This window comes from Neolamprologus multifasciatus, chromosome 19 (genome assembly GCF_963576455.1).
Source record: "Neolamprologus multifasciatus chromosome 19, fNeoMul1.2, whole genome shotgun sequence".
Lineage (NCBI taxonomy): Eukaryota > Metazoa > Chordata > Actinopteri > Cichliformes > Cichlidae > Neolamprologus > Neolamprologus multifasciatus.
The window spans coordinates 15432711-15451002 of NC_140457.1; the positions used below are offsets into that span (position 1 = coordinate 15432711).

Here is an 18292-nt window from a genome sequence, read left to right on the forward strand (position 1 = left end):
AAACTGATAAGCTCTGACTTACTTCCTCCATGTGGGTCAGAGAGACTTGGGGACGCACTGCTTGTATTGCCTTTTGTAATTACATCAGCTTCACTGCACTGTTTCTGCTCCCCACACTCTGTTCTTCTTCCAAATAACAAATACATTTGTGGTTGTATGTGCATGCATGCATGTAGGAGTGAGATGGGTGTGTGCGTGTGTGTGCTGGGGATGTTTGAACAAGCGTATTCCCTGTACACCATCTCCGGGCAACAGCTATTTTTCTTACATCCAAGCAAACATTAAATTGTAAAAAGGCTTTTGGCTTTTCAAGTACATATATCTTTATTCTATCCATCCGTTGTAGTGCCACCCTCCACTGGCTATAATGGTTCCCCTACTGTGACTCTTCACTGTCTTCTACAGACTGTAGAATATATTTGTCCACTGTTTCCTTCCGAGAAACAGACAATCTTCGCATTCTCCAGCTGTGTGTGTGCATGCCTGTATTTTTGAGCTTGCAGTGATGAAAAGAGATTTTATGACATTGCAAGTAGTTTATTTGTATTTTATTTTTTGGACAAGTGAGTGTTTTATGAAACAGCATGAAGAAGACCCACATGTTATGTCAGTCTAATTAGTTTTGTCTCCCAGGCCAGGAGTTGGAGTGTGAAATGAGAACCAGTACTTGTAGAGAACAGTTTCCCATTAGTTCAGTTCCTGGTTGCTTATCGATTCCGCATATCGGTTTGACTTACACTTGTGCTACAATCAGCTAATTTCAGTTAGAGTGTACTATAATGTGTACTATACTATAATAATAATATAGTATAGTACACATAAGTCTTTTAATAATAACTGTACTATAATGCTATAGTAATCCTTTGCTTTAAATTAAGAGGAATTTCGAGAGATCAGTGAAACTAAAACTCCGGTTTGAGCAACAGCCAGCACACTCTTGAACATGATATGTTCAACTATTAGCAATTAGCCACATCAGTCGTCTGTTATCATCAAGGTAGCAGCTAGCAGCTGTAGTTGATAATAAAACAATAATGTTAATGTGGGAATCAAGGAAGCAAATAATATCAGTTCTGCCCATCTGTAATATTAATAGATGGTGTTAACATCACAAGATAACAAAGTTATTTGTGTTTAAAAAGTGTTACATTAACTGGATGGAAACAGTAGCAGCCTCTCTTAGCAACTTGATTTGATTAGCAACAAAAATATAGATAAATGTAAGCAGAAGCACAGCACTACCTCAGACATCCTAAAAATATGTATTCATTGCATTACATCAGACAACTTGAAAAATGTTATTAATTAATGTTTTTGTTTATATTGTTTTAGTCTTTATATTATTTTATATGGGTTTTTGTTGTTCTTCTTCTTCTTCTTTTTTCCACCCTGTGGTATCATAAATGGTGCTGAGTATAAATTGTTTCCTTGGTATCAGTATCATCTTTGAAATACTCATAGTGTGCAGAGTATTTTTGCCTGGCCTTGCTGAAATGAGTAAAGCTCTCCCTGAAAATAATGATTCTGCTAACAAGATTTAATCTTGTTTGAGATTTCCTCAATAAATAGATCTTAACTAAAATGTAACAGGTTAATGCTCTTTTATGTATTCTTGTAGTTGTGTCTCTGTGTGGGGATTTGGGTTGCTGTTCTTGATCAGAGTATCTTTTGCAGGTGTTATAGTTTCTTTGTCCTTTGTTATGAAAGGGTTTGCTTAGGTCTGAGTGGCCTGAATTTCATCATCAGATGGTACCTGGGTGTCTGAGGCTTTTTTGTGACCTCTGTGACATGTTTGCAGAGAAAGTTCATTTTGCATGTGAACCCTACAAGCAGACTTTAGGCATAAGTCTGATTGAAATAATTCATTCCATCTATACTTTAAATATTATAACAGCAATGGCTACTCATCAGCTATAATCTCTCGCTTAAACTGGGTGGGCAATATAGTTCTTTTTTAAATGTCTTTAGCTTCCAACTTCTTTGTCTTTGATATTTTCTTTTCTTATGAAAGCTTGCAAGAGTGGAAGAAAATTCTGTCCTTTCAGTAGTGCTGGGAATTGCTTTCCATTTATTGATATGATTATCAAAAGATAATGGTCCGGCTGTCCCAAAATATGAATCTTGCAGCAGTAGCAGCAGCAGCAATTCCATGTGTACTGGTGCATTGCTCTATTTCAAAAGCTTCCTTTCATCCCACTCGTAAAGCCCTGCATGTAGAGAGCATTAATCTCTCTGAAACAATCCTTTTCTTTGAATTCAGTCCTTCTGTCAAAGGTCTTGAGTGACTGTGTTGAACTGCAGGGCGGAAGATGCTATCATCAGCACAGGGGAAAGACATCTTTCTCCCCGCAGGTGGATGACGAACTGTGTGTTTATGTCTGTGTGTGTGTTTCTTTCTGTGTGTAACGCTGTAAGTAGGGCTTTTTTCTCTTTTGCTGGCTGCCCATCACGGGGCCTTTTTTCCCCGCTCTTGATTGTCACCGCACGTGACCATGTTCTGATTTCTGGACCATCACCTCTGCAGCTGGCTGCCACTCATAACTTAAAAGGCTGATTCTATGTCATCTGACAAAGAGCTTTGCGCTGACATCACCACTGACCCTTGACAAAAAGGGCAGTCATGTGCTCACATGGTAAAACCCTGGTCAGCTTTGAATGTGACGACGCCTCACTTCTCCATGTTAACGTTTACTGACCCAGCAAGTATGCCACATTTGTGGAGTCATGACTCTGTTTTGCAGGGCTGACTCTCGAAAGGTAAGAACCCATATTTTGTTTTCAAACTCCATTGCGGTTTATTTCACACCTCAAACATTTAGTAAACAATTAAGCAAATACAAGTAAACTGCAATAAATTACAGGTAGTAATAAAATATACTACTAATTCTTTTACACTACGTCCGCACCTACGTGGGTATTTTTGAAAACGCAGCTGTTTCTATGAGTTTGGGCCTTTCGTCCACACGTAAACAGCGTTTCGAATCACTGGAAACAAAGATTTTTAAAAACTATTTTTTTGCGTTTACGTGTGGACGAGGAATACAGAGTTTTTCACGCAACGTCAAAGGTATGTGCCTTTTATCACGTCACGCTGTGCGCCACGTTATTGTTTACTTGAGATGAATTGCAGAATGGCAGATAGAGACAAAATACTGTTACTGTTAATCTTCAGGTTTTATACGCACACGCAGTTACTGTCCCTCTGTTTAGAAAGGCAGAGGCATCCCAGTGTTATTATTTTACGTGTAGTTGTTTTTTTCCTGTGTAATATTCAACATTGCTATCAATGCATTTTTCAAAAAAATGCCTCTCTGTGCAAAAACATAAACAACTGTGGGATACTGTTTGTCTGTGATTTGAACCGGGGGAACAAATTGTGGCAGGATGAGCCTGATATTATTTGTATCCCGCTGTAACTTTACTGTATAAAGAACTAACATCTCCAAAATGTCAGGAGTAGTTAGTCATTACAAGAAGTGTTTGTGAACTAAAAATCAAGAATGTGGGATACTGTTTGTCCGTGATTTGGAGAGCCCAGCGAGTGCTCCGGACGCAGGGAAAACCAATTCTGCAGGGGAGACCTACCTTGGCACTTGTGCAGGTGAAGCCAAAGGGTAGATATGCTTCACCATATTTTCTAGTCTTTGGCTTGGAAGGAATTTGGTTTGGAAACATATTTGGCGATGCTTCATCTCCTGCTATGCGTTTGTGTGGAAGCCCCGTCAAAAACCTGCCCATTATGCTAGCAGTGTCTTCTTTTTTTTTCTTTTCATACTGCACCCCCGCTGCAATGGCTCTGCGCCCCCTCAGGGGGCGGGCCCCACACTTTGGGAACCTCTGCTCTAAGTGATGCTTTCTTGTGCAGTCCCAACATTGGGCTACTGCCCACAGCCTTATCAATCTCCCAGCTTTCCTGGATTAGGTTTAAATAAAACAACACAGTCCCACTTGACTTTTATAGCTGCCTTTCATCTTTTTTTCTTCCTCGTCTCTTTCCCCTCACCTTGATAGAAGCAAAAAAATATATAAAAGAATGGGCTATAATCTGCCTGTGAGGGTGAACAAAGGGACACGATTTTTATTTTCTTTTTTCTCTCTCTTTTTATTCATCGATTCTTTCTTCCTTGCTTTGGTCCTTACCTGTTTTTGTGCTTCGTTCCTTTCATTGTTTCTTGTTTTTTACCCTTTACTTACCCTTTTTACTCTGTCGTCTGTTCCTGTCTTCTCCATCCTTGCAGCCTCAAGAGCTCTGCAGAGTCCAGGCCCTCTTTGATCTCTAGTCCAGAACACAGGATGAGAGTTATCCGCTGGCAACAACAAGAACATCCCATTAGGAGCCGGACAGAGCCTTGACAGACACTCTCTGTCACTGCTGCTGTGACTGCTGCTGCTGCTGCAGCAGCTCGGCTCGAAAAGCACACTGCCTGCTGCTACCGATGCTCCTTAGTAGCTCAGGGTGGGCATTACAGGCTCAGTACACTTGACGCACAAGCTCAAAGTGAGGTTCACTTGTTGAATCAAAAATTTTAAAATGCAGTCTTTTAATTATTTTTTGGGTTAGTCATGGATGTGATAGCCATTGGTGTTTGTGGCTTTGAAACTTTGACAGGGTCCCTGGTTCAAGGTGTCTTAGCAGAATTTGGAACTTTAAATTAGGCAAGCACTCCCCAGGATATTCTCTTGATCACGCAATTTCTCCCCAAGGTCCATTTAGATGACCTATTTTGCACTTTGGTTACTGTTTCAAAGATATTATTTAACATCCTTTAGCCAACAGTTCCATTTTACACGTGACTCAGACAGAAATCGACCTCTGTGCCGATCTCTCTTTTGCCTGATTTAAGGCATTACACGTCATAATGTGCAGATCAGTCAGACAAGTCAAGTTTGAAATGATTTAAAGTCTATATATGTCTACACCCCAAGGCCATCACCCTCCAGTGATATGATACATCTAAAAATGAAGAGTGATAAGTAATGGATGTTGTATTGGTAGAGGGCAGCTTTCTTCTGATTGGATGTGAGATGTTTTGCAGCTTAAATATGATGCATAATTGGGAAGATGTGTTCGGTACAGGTCATAAGGATAGTGAGGCATGTTAGATGTGTATCATGCCGTGCAGCTGAAGCTGCCAGCTGAAACTTGCTCACAGACTTTACTCCATGTAGTGCAGTCTAATGAACAGCTCAGGCCAATACTGAACACGAATCTATTCTCTCTGTAGAAAGACATTTATTCAACACCAAAATGTAAATGTGGTGGGAGTGAAAGCTGGGTTTTAAAAGGGATTGGTGGGCCTAGTTAGCCCTCAATCGACCAAGCTATTTGGGTCATTTATAACTTTATGATATTTTGTGCAGAAATACTTTTTTTCAAGGTTACTTTGTGTCTGTTGTAACTGTACTGCTTCCTCTATCTATGAAAGATATTTTAAAATGTTCTAATGCGGCTAATTATTATTTCAAATTAGTTTTATGCAAAAAGAGACAAAATACACAAAAAAATCTATTCAGATAAAGGTGTTGGTATCATATTGGTATACTGAAACGGTGTATATATTGACTCTCTGTTAAGTCTATAACTGGATTTAAAATTCTTCTCTTCCCATACAAGCCTTGAATAATCAGGTCCCATTTTATTATGATGGGTCCCATCACAACATATTATTCTGTAGTGCACTTTGCTCTCAGACTGCAGGCTTAATTGTGGTTCATACAGTTTCCAAATTTTGAGTTTCCTATCTGCCACCTCACTTGTGGAACCAATTTCCAGTTTGGATTCAGAGTACAGACACTCTACTCTTAAGATTAGACTTAAAATGTTAGGACTGTGGCTGCTATGGGCACTGAGCATGCACCTCTTTTTACTCCCCAGCTGTTCATACGGTATACCACTGCTGCATGTCATTAAATTGTTTTTTTTTTCATAGTGGCCAGTCTCCTTATGCTCTCTCTTTTCTTTTCTCCTAGAACCAACCTCCCAAAAGGTTAGTGCAGATAGCTGTGTCTCTCTGAGCCTCGTCCTAATGGAAGTTTCTTCCTGTTAAAAGGGAGTTTTTCCTCCCACTGTCACCTAGTAGTGCTCGTAGGAGATCATGTCATTGTTGGTGTTTTCGCTTTAAACTGTAATAGATTTATTCCATTTCAAATCATCACACTTTTAAAACCATCCATTAGTCCTAACCCCAACCCAACCAAACCCTAAAGCCACACCTGCCACAGGCAAGCAGGGGCCAGGCGACTGGGATGATAGCCGCCAGAATGAAAGCTCCAAGAAATGTAACATATACAACCATAAAAGGAACCATAAAATCGCATGTGGTGATTTCCCACGATGATTTGAGATGGAATGACCCACGACTGTCTTTACTGTCTAGTAGTGATTTGATGCTATACAAATAAGCTTGAAACTTAAACATGAACAAAAGTTGAATGTTTCTTCTTGCTAAGCATGAGGTATTCTTGAGTAAATTATGTATTACATTATGCAAGCACCATTTTAACACCAACTGGTGATCAGTAATATTTTGATCAACAACAAATTACACTGAATGCATCACAGTGTTTTTTCTCCTCCTTTGTTACTTCTCTTATTCTATTTAAAACTAAATCTAAACAAAGATCTTGTAGATGTGTAATATTTTAAATAATTTTTACAGAATCACTAAAAAAAAAAACAGAAAAATGCAACAGGCAAAACTTTTTTCTTTCAGTGTTTCCCATTAGGGGTCGCCACAGTGGCTCATCTGCTTCCATCTCACCCTGTCCCTGACCCTACCAGCCTCCTCTGTCACACTAACTCTCTACCTACCCTCCTTCACTACATCCACAAATCATCTTTGTGCCCATCCTGATGCAAACCTCCCCCATTTTTCTGTTTTTCCATCTGGTACTATTGCAACAGTTAAAAATATCACAGCGGGACATTTAAATATACGGCTGAGGTCACAAATGACCCCTCTTGCTCACTTGAAGGTTAATAAAATGAAAGCCAAATCCATTATAAACCAGTATAAACATACAAATGATTATTTTTTTGATTATTTTTTCCTACTTCACTGTATGAGACAACTGACCATCTTGGCAACAGAGAGTCAAGGTCACATTCACATATGTAAACTACCCCTTTAGTTTTTTTTATCCAGTCTTTGTTGACTGTTTTTCTTGAAACGCGCTGACAGACTGTCGCTCAACCTGGTAAAGCTCCCTTGTTATCTTAAACAGGCCAAGCATTCGTCTTGGTCTCTATTGTTTTGGCTTTGTGCACAAAATCAATGGAGCTCATTCATCACATGCTCATTGAAAATGAGCATATTTGTTTGAACATTTGTGAGGATTTGTCTGTGTAGTTTGAGGCAGAGGAGCGAGATTTATCAAAACTGCAGACAGTAGATGCTGCAGTCACGGTATTTGCTTGCAGAAAAAGTATGGTTCTGTCCTCATATCTTTCCAAGGCGTCTGACACGTACAAATCACAGACGCATACACTTATGCGTGAGCAATTAATGCATGCATACCCCACATGCACTTGCAAAGTCATACGCGCAGACGCACACACAAGGAGAAATACTCGCTGTGGTTTCTGTTTCCGTCACAAACAGCCGGTGATGGATAGGCCTTTTCCATTTTAAACAGGGAGAAAACACATGCCCCCGGGGACCCTTGTGTGTGGAAGTACTTTGAAGTGTCCACATTTAATTCTTCTGTATGATAAATGAGAGGAGAACTGCAGTTGTAGCCTGTGAGGAAAAGCTCTGCTTGCTCAACAAGGGGAGCGGTAACAAATGTAGCGATAGCTGATAAGCTGACTGTGTCTCTTGCTTGTTGTTCTGCTCCCTGCAGACCCCCACAGCCAGATAACAAATCCATCCTATCAATCAAACCCATCAATGGCTGGCTGCAGATTAGAGACAGTGATTTTGGGGCTGATTGGAGGCGAAATGCTGATTGCACCTCGCTCTCTCCGACTTGATTACACTCTGCCCGTGTGTTGTCAAGCTCGGCTGCTGAGCTGTAATCACTGGAAGCTAAAAGCAGACGCTGTGGCTCTGGTAGACACGATGCAGGAACGGTCACACCGCTAGATTGTTTTAAATATCTGTACCTCACATGCAAGCGTACGTGTAGGTCTGGACTTTTATAACTCGAATGAAACCTTTGATCACATTTATTTTGTTCCATGACTCCTGTCACGGCCTCCTGAATCCCTCCAGCTTTTCTCCACTTTTCTGGCCTACTTCCATCGCAGTGGCAGAGGGTCCCGCACACCGAGCGGAGTCCTAATCCGAGCTTTATTTAGCTGCCTCACCTTTAAAACTGGAGCAGCTTCCGCACCGTTTTCTCAGCTTCTTCTAACATTACTGCTCTCAATCCCCTCCACTCCTCCATCAGCGTCACTCTGTTTACATTTTGTCATCCGCTGCAGTCGTACAGTGCCTGATATATTTTGGCAGCTCGAGTGCAGCTAGCAGAGGCAGCAGTGTATGTTTTGTTCAACACAAACGGCATGAGCTGATTGAAATTGGTAAACACATCCACCGGAGGATATTACCAGCTTTCTGCTGGCAAGTTTGAAATGTATGTGGCAAATTAATTGGTTTACTTCCTTTCTCGTTTGGAGAGGAATAATTGTGATGGGCTCTCAGTGGGAGAGCGAGAACAAGCCAAATTTATTCTTTGTTTCTTATGTAAACACACAAAAAAACTGTTTTAGCACAAACTTTGTAATGATTTTCACAATGACAGTTTGTGCAAATATGCCTGTTTTAGAAAAGCCTGCAGCATTTCTTTCCTCCCTTTTTTTGCTACATATTCAAATGACACGTTGGAGATATCATCTGAATTTCAGGAGCGGGACCACTCCTCCTTCACGCCCCCTCCGGCCTACAATACCTGCTGTTCTCATTTTCATGCCCCACCCTGCCACCCCCTTTTTCTTTCCTCTCTTCTCCTGTCCTCTCCTCTCTTCCTTTCCTCCCTCTATTTCTCGTTAGTACATGGGGTTCTGCCCGGCCCAAGAGCCGTCGCCAGTCCCCTTCAAGGCTTTCCCCAAACCGCAGCACTATTCACACTCCTCATCCCTCATCGCCCATCGTTACCAAGGATGTGGTCCCTGCTAGTGAAATGTGAGCTAAAACATTCATTTGAGTTTTCTCTCACCGTGCGATGAAGACTTTATCGGGAAAAATGGAAACGCTCCAACAGTTTGCAGCTTGTAACATCTACCGTGAATATTCGTCACCTTTAACAACAGTGTTAATAGAAACAGATTCTCAATGGAAACACTGTCTTACAGGGTCGCTCCTTCGGCTCGCCTGGCTAATGTTTGTTACACTACTAACAACCTCCTGCTTTTAATCCTCAACACCCCATTTAAGACTGCCGGCAAGACTGCGTACCTAAATAAAGTTCTTTTCATCTCAGCATGTATTTGTATGCATGTTTTTATATGTGTATGTGTGTGTGTGTGTGTGTGTGTGTGTGTGTGTGTGTGTGTGTGAGAGAGAGAGAGAGAGAGAGAGAGAGAGAGAGAGAGAGAGAGAGCGGTTGGTTCACATAAAATTCAAAACTCACTATGTCCCGGTTTTGAACTATCTTTGAAGCCACGAAATTGTCTCATCCAGTGTTAGGTATCATTTCAATTGACACCATGCACTCGGCTACTAGTGCTATGAATTGAGCATACTTGCATGCTTGTTAGATGGAAACAGCTGTCAGGGGAGATAGCGAGAGTGACTCACTCCTCTTTCCCTTGCTTATCGTTTGCCTATTCCAGTCTTGCTCCTCTTATTGTGACCTCCAAGGAAGTCAAAATATTCTCATCCTTTTCCCTTTAATTTTTTCCCTCCTGTCTCGTATTCGCAGTGAGCTCACGCAGCATGCCGACTGATTTTTGGAAACATTGTGGCCACAGGTGTGCTGTGCACCTGTGGCACAGTTGGAAACAAGCTTGGATTAGTATGAATAAATTATTACCTGTCTGTGCTGTGCGCTCACGACAGTTTCTGAAATGTTGGAGAGGTGCTGCTATAACAGCTTATTTTAAAAAAAAGCTGTGTTAGAGGTGCAGCATCCATCCAAACACAGTTTCGTTCAAAATAAAAGACAATATTTATGTCAAAGCCAGAACTTATGTTGCTGCTACTGTGTTAATTTAGTTAATGAGGAGACGTCAACATGTGTTAACACTTTCACAGAGAACAGGAAGCTGGATGTACAAAAGTGCTTCAGTGGTATTTTAAGAGACAAAGTTAGCAGCAACCTACAGTCAGGTGGGCACCAGCTGTTATTTCTCAGGATTTGGCTAACTCAGCAACCTCTACAGAAAAAAACGTTTGCACACATCTGTTCAGGCACGATTTTCCTATGTGCATTGTTATCTTTGTTCTCTGTGTGTTGAAAAAAATTGAAAGCTGAATTCATGTTTTTTTATATATATAAGATGAAACTCGAACTAAACATGCTGAGCATCTCTGGCCAACTATTGACGTTAGTATCGACTTTACAGTTTATGCATTTATAGCAGTAAGAGTGATTTTGCTATCCACACAGTATGTGTCATGTTGATGGTGAACTGACCTTTCCTACTTATTGACTTGTGTCATGGCGGATTCATCTGATCTTCATAAAAAAAACCCTCGGCCTCCACACTCGGGGGGGGATTTAAACAATGACTGGGATTTCTGGGATATGCTCCCCCTGAATAACAATTTAATGCAATGCTTTATGTACCTATTATTTGATCATCTAGGAAGCCAAACCCCTATGATGAGATAAAGGTCAAGGAATACCAGCTCTGTACCACTCTGGAGTTACAGAGAGATTAGCCTTAGTGATAATCCTAATTGTTGGAGAGCAGCAGACCTTCTTAGGTAGAGCAAGACACTTTGAGTTGATTTCCATTGATAAAATAAACAAAATCATACAAAGATCATATTCTGTAATTAATAGATATTTAGTGGATGGACATGTTGAATGAAAAACAGTGCTAAGTCACAAGATTTGTCTGGTTCTTTATTCCTTTTCTAAACTTCTTTATATTTTTATGAGCTGGTTTGATGCCTTAAAGCAGTGGCTGAAATTTTGGTCTAATAAAATGTACTCAGTACCTCCGCTCAGCACGGCATCTGCTTGCTTACTAGAGAAAACTCTGAATATATGTACTCTATTTTATGTATAAAAATTACTATTATTTTGTTGGGTAAAAAAGGTGATTTTTTTATTGTTATGTTATTAGTGTTAAATCGTGTTTTAAAAGAAAAAAGTAAGTGGTGGAGAATTTCTAGAGCTTCTGGTTAAAGAAATATCAATGACAGGAAGCACTGATGTATTACTACAATCACATCGCATTAATGCCTTAGTGTAACATTGTCATTATCCTGAGTTTTTTTACCCAAATATGCAGGAGACAGCAAAGACAGCACTGCAATCAATCTAAAAAAAAGTTCTAGTGATTATTAATCGTTTGCACTTCGATTCTTAGTTTGCCTATTGTGTTCTCAGTGCTTCTGTTCTCTTACTGTATTTCTTCTGTTGGTTTATAATGCTTCTCCTATGTTCCCCCTGTACAGTTAATCACCCTGTTAGTGTTTGCTGTTTATCAGAATGAGAAGCAGAATACTTTATTAATCCCTAAGGAAATTATATGGTTACAGTCCAAGACAATAAGAAGAGTAACAGAGTTACAAAATATAAGAAATGGCTCTAACATATACAAATAGCTCAATAATAAATATCCCAAATATTACAGAGATTAAATATTTATGACTGACATTTTACTTTAATCTGTAAACTGTAAAACTTTGTTATTTGTTTTTTTCACTGTAGAGGATGTGCAAACGGATGGAACTATTGCATTGTGTACTGTTCATTAGATGGAGGAGTTGTACAGGCAGGAATGATTTCCTGTGCCATTCAGTGGTGCATTATGGGTAGTCTCAGTATCTGACTGAACCTGCTCCTGTGTTTGGCCAGCACGTCATAGAGTGGGTGGGAGGTGTCCTTATCTTAGACAACATCCACCTTTCCGACACCACTTTAAGAGAGTCCATGTCATGGTTCTGGGTCGGTGACCCAGTGTATTTTAATGTTTTGGACTTTTTGGTTTTGGTTTCGTTCTCACGCTGTCTAGCTCCTTAGTCTTTTAGTATTTCTTGAGTTCTAGTTCTGTGTTCCCCTGTATTCTGTGTTTCCTGTTTTACTTTGTCAATTAGAATCAGCTGTGCCTCCCTCCTCTTATGCATTCCTCGTTCCCCTCTGTATGTATATATAGTGTGTGTTTACCTATGCTCATTGTCGGTCCGTCTGTGTCACCTCCCTGTGTCACTCCGTGTCTCACCCTGGCATCATCCTGTGTTTCGTCCCGTGAGCTTAGGTTTCATTTTTGTTTGCTAGTTTTTTCCCAGTCTAGGTTTGTCTTAGTTTTTGTCCTTGTCACCTTCGTTGCTGTCTGTATTTCCACCACATGTCAATAAAGCTCCCTCATCGCATCTCAGCCTGTGCCAGGGTTTGGGTCCGTTATTCTTCACTCCACACAGCTTGCCCCGGCAAACCATGACAGTCCATCTCCATCTCCACAACATTGCTGGTCTTGTGGATCAGTTTACTGAGTCTGTTGTCATCTGCGACCCACAACCTGCTGCTCCAGCATGCAACGGCATAGAGCAGTGGTGTCCAACTCCTGGCCTCGAGGGCCGGTGTCCTGCAGGTTTTAGATGTGTCCTTGATCCAACACTGCTGATTTAAATAGCTAAATTACCTCCTCAACATGTCTTGAAGTTCTCCAGAGGCCTGGTAATAAACAAATCATTTGATTCAGGTGTGTTGACCCAGGCGATATCTAAAACCTTGAGGCCTGGAGTTGGACACCCCTAGCGTAGAGGATGGCACTGGCCATTAGTTACGTCCTGTGTTATTTTGATAGACATGTATCTGTGCTTTTGCTTCCTGTGTCTCATTATTCAGATTTAGTTCAGCTGTATCTAGTTCCCAGGTGTCTCCCCTTTGCTCTAATTTCCTCTTGTGCATTTACTTCCTCAGCTTGCCTTAATTTCATGTTGTATACTGAGTTCTGTTTCTGCGCTTCCTGTGTTTTCCTGGCAGTCCTGCACTGCATGACATGTGCATGGATTTTGTTTTGCTTTCAATAAAAGGTTGTTTTCATCTGCCCAATAGTTTGCATTTGGGATTGTTCACCACAAAAACTGACAAAACCTGACAAACAGCACGGTATCCTGAGCCGTCCTCAGTATGCTTAGCAAGGTTTGTAAATATGTGATATGTGTTATATTACTGCAAAAAGACACGGAGGATATCAAATTTATTCACAGCTTACTATGATCATAGCAACAAGACTTCTTAACAAAATATCAATCAGGAGATAAGTGTTTCTGCAACCACTCAGATACACTGAACTCTGCAACTAATTTAATTTCCTTTTTTAAATATCATTTAAGAAAATTTCAGAAAATTTGCTCAGTCATGATGATGTGGCTGCAGACTGACTGTGCTGTAATCTGACATCTACCAAAGAAGAATGCATGCATATAAAAAATGAAACAGAATCTGACTTTATTTGTGCTTTTTCTCTTATTTTTTTTTATCTTTTCTATCTTTCCCCCAATTTGTCATCTCTTTCATCATCATCATCTTTTTCTTTTCTCTTGCTAATCTGACCCTCCCCGTTTGTCAACTTTGGCATCGGTACACTATCTGTTTATTAAAATGAATAAAAAAAGAAATTGACTAGGAAGAGGCATCTATAGAGAGTTCATAGAGCAAGGCAAGTGTGTTTGGCTCAATAGATCATGATCCTGTTTGCTGAAGCTGCCGAACAACACAGGTTATAGAAAAAAAAAAACCCTGACCAACACACAATGTACAGTCAGTGTTTGGTTAGTTAATTACATGGTGGAGCCCAGACTACACTGTTGTGCTGTGTGTGGTTATTTTTAGTTTCCGGTTGGTTCACACCTGCCTCCTGCATCCCTCATAACTTATAGCTCTTCTAGGGTGTATTTCTTTCCTGGGCCTATCTTTTAGATGCACGCACACTGTTTTTTTTTCTGTCATGTGTGAGCTCTGTATTCTTTTTTGGTCTTGTGTAATACATTTACAGCAGAACTAATAGATGCTTGTTTGGCTACTCTGACTGTGCGGTGAATGACTCACAGTGTTAGCGGCTCCAATAGGAAACCTGTTCCCCTCTTAAAGCTGAAATAATTGACAGCAGCTCATCTGCCAGCTCATCTAAATACAGCAACCTGTACTTGTGTTAACAGGAGGCAGAATCCAGGTCAAGTCATTATGGCATCATCAATTAAAATAGCATCACTGTCAAACAGCTGCAGTGCAGCCTGTTTCGTGACTGTTCTATGAGGCAGGCTTCACTAAGACAGCAAGATAAGATGACAGTGTTTTTTTGTTTCCGCGCAAACATTCAGTTGAAAGTGCAGGTACAACACCAGTGCGTCACCAGGCCAGGATTTGATCAGCTACTTTAGTTTGATTAGATGTCTGCTGCTGCTCTTTTGGAAATGTAAGTTTACACACAGCGACTCCCGCCCCCTCCCACAAAACCTTGAACCAGTCGATGTAATGGGAAGTGTCAGCGTGTTGTTTGTTACATCAGATCACATGTGACATAGTCCACGGCACTTACCTCAGGTTCAAACCCCCCAAAACAACCCCCCGCCATTTTCCGTGTCACTTTCACACTCTCTCTATAGCCTCTATGTCCCCAGAGTGTGTACCAGAAATAATACACACTGCCACTGAAAAACTGCAGCTTATCACGTCTGTGCACACTCCCGGGCTTCATATGGAGTCGCACGTACATGTATTCACACACCTCACAGCAAATGGCGTCCAGGTATTATGTATTTAAAGTGGCAACCTGCTGTTTTCTGTTCCTCCTGGTCTCCTGTGGCTGTCAGGGGCCTCTGATACCGCTGTTTAATGAGCAGAGGCTGGCCTGCTTCTGTTGTTGTCTGTCTGCCGTTGCAGCGCTGACCAGAGGAGACACGCAGGTCTGAGTCCCAGGGCTAATTGCTGCTGCTGGGCTGATAGTCTTTCTGTGCTCCACTCTCATTGACTCCCCAGACTCCGGAGGGATTCCCTCAGGCACCGAAAGACAAACAAACCTGGGCGGACAATCAATAGCGGATGCAAGAGTTAGCGCTCAGCACAGTGTCTGATTAAGATTCCCCAGGAATGTATGTGTTTATGTGAAACAGTGCAAGCTTGCAGGAGTGTTTGCTGATTGTCCTCACTCTGCCGGTGCTAACTGGAATCTTCAGTCAGTCCCTAAGTGCTTGTTTATGGGATTTTGATTATGAGCATCAGAGTTCACAACAGCAGCAAATTAATGCTTCAGGTAATTATTCACGCAACATCGCAGGTTCACAACGTAGTCGTGTGAGAGGAGATAATGTGCTAACAGTGAAAAGTAAAACTGCGTGTGCCACTTTCTGTTAGCCCCAGGTATTACTTTGACTTTTTCCTCTCCTGTGTGTCATTTTTTTGTTTCTGCAAGTAAGAATTCATTTTAAAAAGTCGCATATTACGTTAAAGCATAATTTGAAGCTAGGGGGAAAAGACATCACATAGGTTTTCACATTTTGGTGTAGAGTTCACATCTTTTTACATTTAAACTAATTGCATTTTGTGGGTATTTTTTTTCTATAGGCTGTAGTTTTGTATTATTCTTTTCCATTTACTCAAATTAGGGTGTTTTTCCTCCCTTTTTATGTTATTTAATTCCATAATAATGATTCAATTTATCTAATTTACAGCTGAATGAAATATCCTACTTATGTCGTGCATTGTTTCTAATGTAGCAGTATTTAAATAATACATTGGGAAATTCACTGCCTGCTATGTCCAGTGTTAATAGTTAAGGATTTTAAAGTTGCTTCTACAAGGCCAAGTGTACTGGTTAAAAAGGGGTTTTGTGATAGTGTTTTATTGTGTCTGCTGTTTGTGTTATTTCTGTAGCCTCATCCAGAAAAGCTGCTTATGGCATGACGTGTCCCTGTGTACCACTGACTGCCACTGGCTAGTGAGCAGCACGGTGATGTAGTGTCATCTCGCCTCTCCTCACCCTCTCATCCCCTGTCCACCCCTGCTCTCTGGGCTCGTGTTTGCTTTTGTTCTTGTCTCCAGTCAGCCTGACTCACGGTGATCATCTTGACCAAGCGCGGGGAAAGGTCAAGGTTGCAAATTGCCTCAAAGCAATCAGCCTTGTCTCTCTCTGCGCTAACAGCGCAAGCTCTCCCTCTCTGTCGCCATCTTTGCCCTGTCTCCATCTTTAGTCTGTCCTCCTCCATCTCTGTGTTTACCCGGGGTGGGGAGGCAGTTAGCTGTGCGACAGGGAGGATTGGCAGCTTGAGCGAGGTAAAGGCGGTCAGCCCTGCTTTGAAGTCTCGGCTCTGACCGGCAGTGGGGCGAGGGACTTAAAAGCACACAGTGTCACTGCCTGGGTGACATTTCAGCACAGAGCAGCGTGACCCAGTAGGGTGCGCCTGTACACACCAATCATCAACAACATTAAAGCCACTGACAGGTAAAGTGAATAACATACAGCACATTGTCACAAGAATTTATGTGAACATGCACGTGGTCACTTAAAAATTATTTCAGTACTTTGGAGTTGGGAGGGATATGTCATTTTAGGAAGGTGACTTTATTGTAATTCTTATAGCCTTTTTTGTCTGTGCACTAAAGCATAAAGCATTGATACACACTCGGTACCTCGGTATACATGCACATGCTGTGTGAGCCACGGCTAGATGTAAGATTTGCGTGCATTTCGTAACTCAAGGACAGCTTCCTTTGGATCACCTGTGCATTCGAGTTCATTGTGCCTAAGTGGCTCTAGCCCAATAGCTTCTCACACATGAAAGACTTCACTTTCACGTGTCACGCAATAGACACGAACACAGCTGAACAACATCAAAGTCTGCCAGCAGCCTGTAGCCGGACAAATATCTTCATCTACCACCTGATTGTTTCTGCACGTCTCTCTGTCTGTCCTGTAAATGGTGTAAACAGGTGTTAACATGTCAGCCCCCACAGGACGCCACATGCTGTGGTGTCATGATCTTCTGAACAGCTGTCCCCTAGCAGTGTGTGTGTGTGTGTGTGAGAGTGTGTAGGTGAGTGTATGTGTTCACTGCGAGGGTTATAAATGAGGGCAAGAGGAGATTTAGCCCTAGTTTTGTGCAGAGCCAAGGACAAACAAAGAGAAAGGGCAAAGAATGAGAGGGGGCCTCATGGCTGTAAGCAACACATTCACCAGCTCACCGAATCCTGAAACTTAATCAGGACGTCTTTCACATTTAACACACACTACTCTTTTTTACGTTTAGGGGAGTAATCCAGAATATAACAATGCTGTGAGAAAGTATTTGTCCCCTTCCCGATTTCTTTTTTTTCCCCATATTGATCACATTTAGCCCTGACAAGGATAAGCAGTTTTGGTCACACTTACATGTTTCAGATCATCAAACAATATCAAAGATTAGACGAAGATAAGACAAATAAATAAAAATACGTGTTAAATTCTGATTTGTTTATTAAGTGAAAAAAATGTAAATCTTCCTGATCTTATGTGAAAACAATTTCACTAGCCACATGCAGGCCTGACTACTGTGAGACCTGTTGAACTGCTTAAATATAACCTATCTGACAAAGTGAAGAAGACTAAAAGATCTCAAGAAGAAGCATCTAACCACCATCTAATGAAAGAGCTGAGAAACAAAATCATTGGAATGATCAGTCTGGAAAGGGCTTCAAAGCCATTTCTAAGGCTTTGGGATTCCAGTGAATTATGGTGACAGCCATTGTCCCCAAATAGAGAAAACTTGGACAGTGGTGAACCTTCCCAGAAGTGGCCAGCCTACCAAAATTATTCCAAGAGTGTATCAGCAACACATCCAGGAGGTGACAAAAGAACCCAGAACAACATCTAAAGACATGCAAGGCTCACTCGCCTCAATTAGGTCAGAGTTCACAATTCAGCAATAAGAAAGACACTAGGAATAAATGGCATTGAGGCAGTTCCATCGCAAGCAGGATGCAGCGTTTACAAATAAAATTCAACATTTGTCTCATCAGTCCAAAGAACATTGGTGTGATAGTGTGGGTCCATGACAACCTGCTATAACTGATGTATCCCTGAATTCTGCTCTGTACCAGAAAATCCTGAAGGACAATGTCCATCCGTCAGTTTGTGCCCTGAAGTTCAGGCACACTTATGCAGCAGCACAATGATTAAAAACACATTAGCAAGTCC

The 18292-nt window shown here is 41.2% G+C and overlaps 1 protein-coding gene across 3 annotated transcripts in view; it reads left to right on the forward strand.

The window, feature by feature from the left end:
- pacrg (PARK2 co-regulated) overlaps window positions 1–18292 on the forward strand; it is a 159931-nt gene that overhangs the window by 66130 nt on the left and 75509 nt on the right. The gene's annotated exons all lie outside the window — the stretch shown is intronic.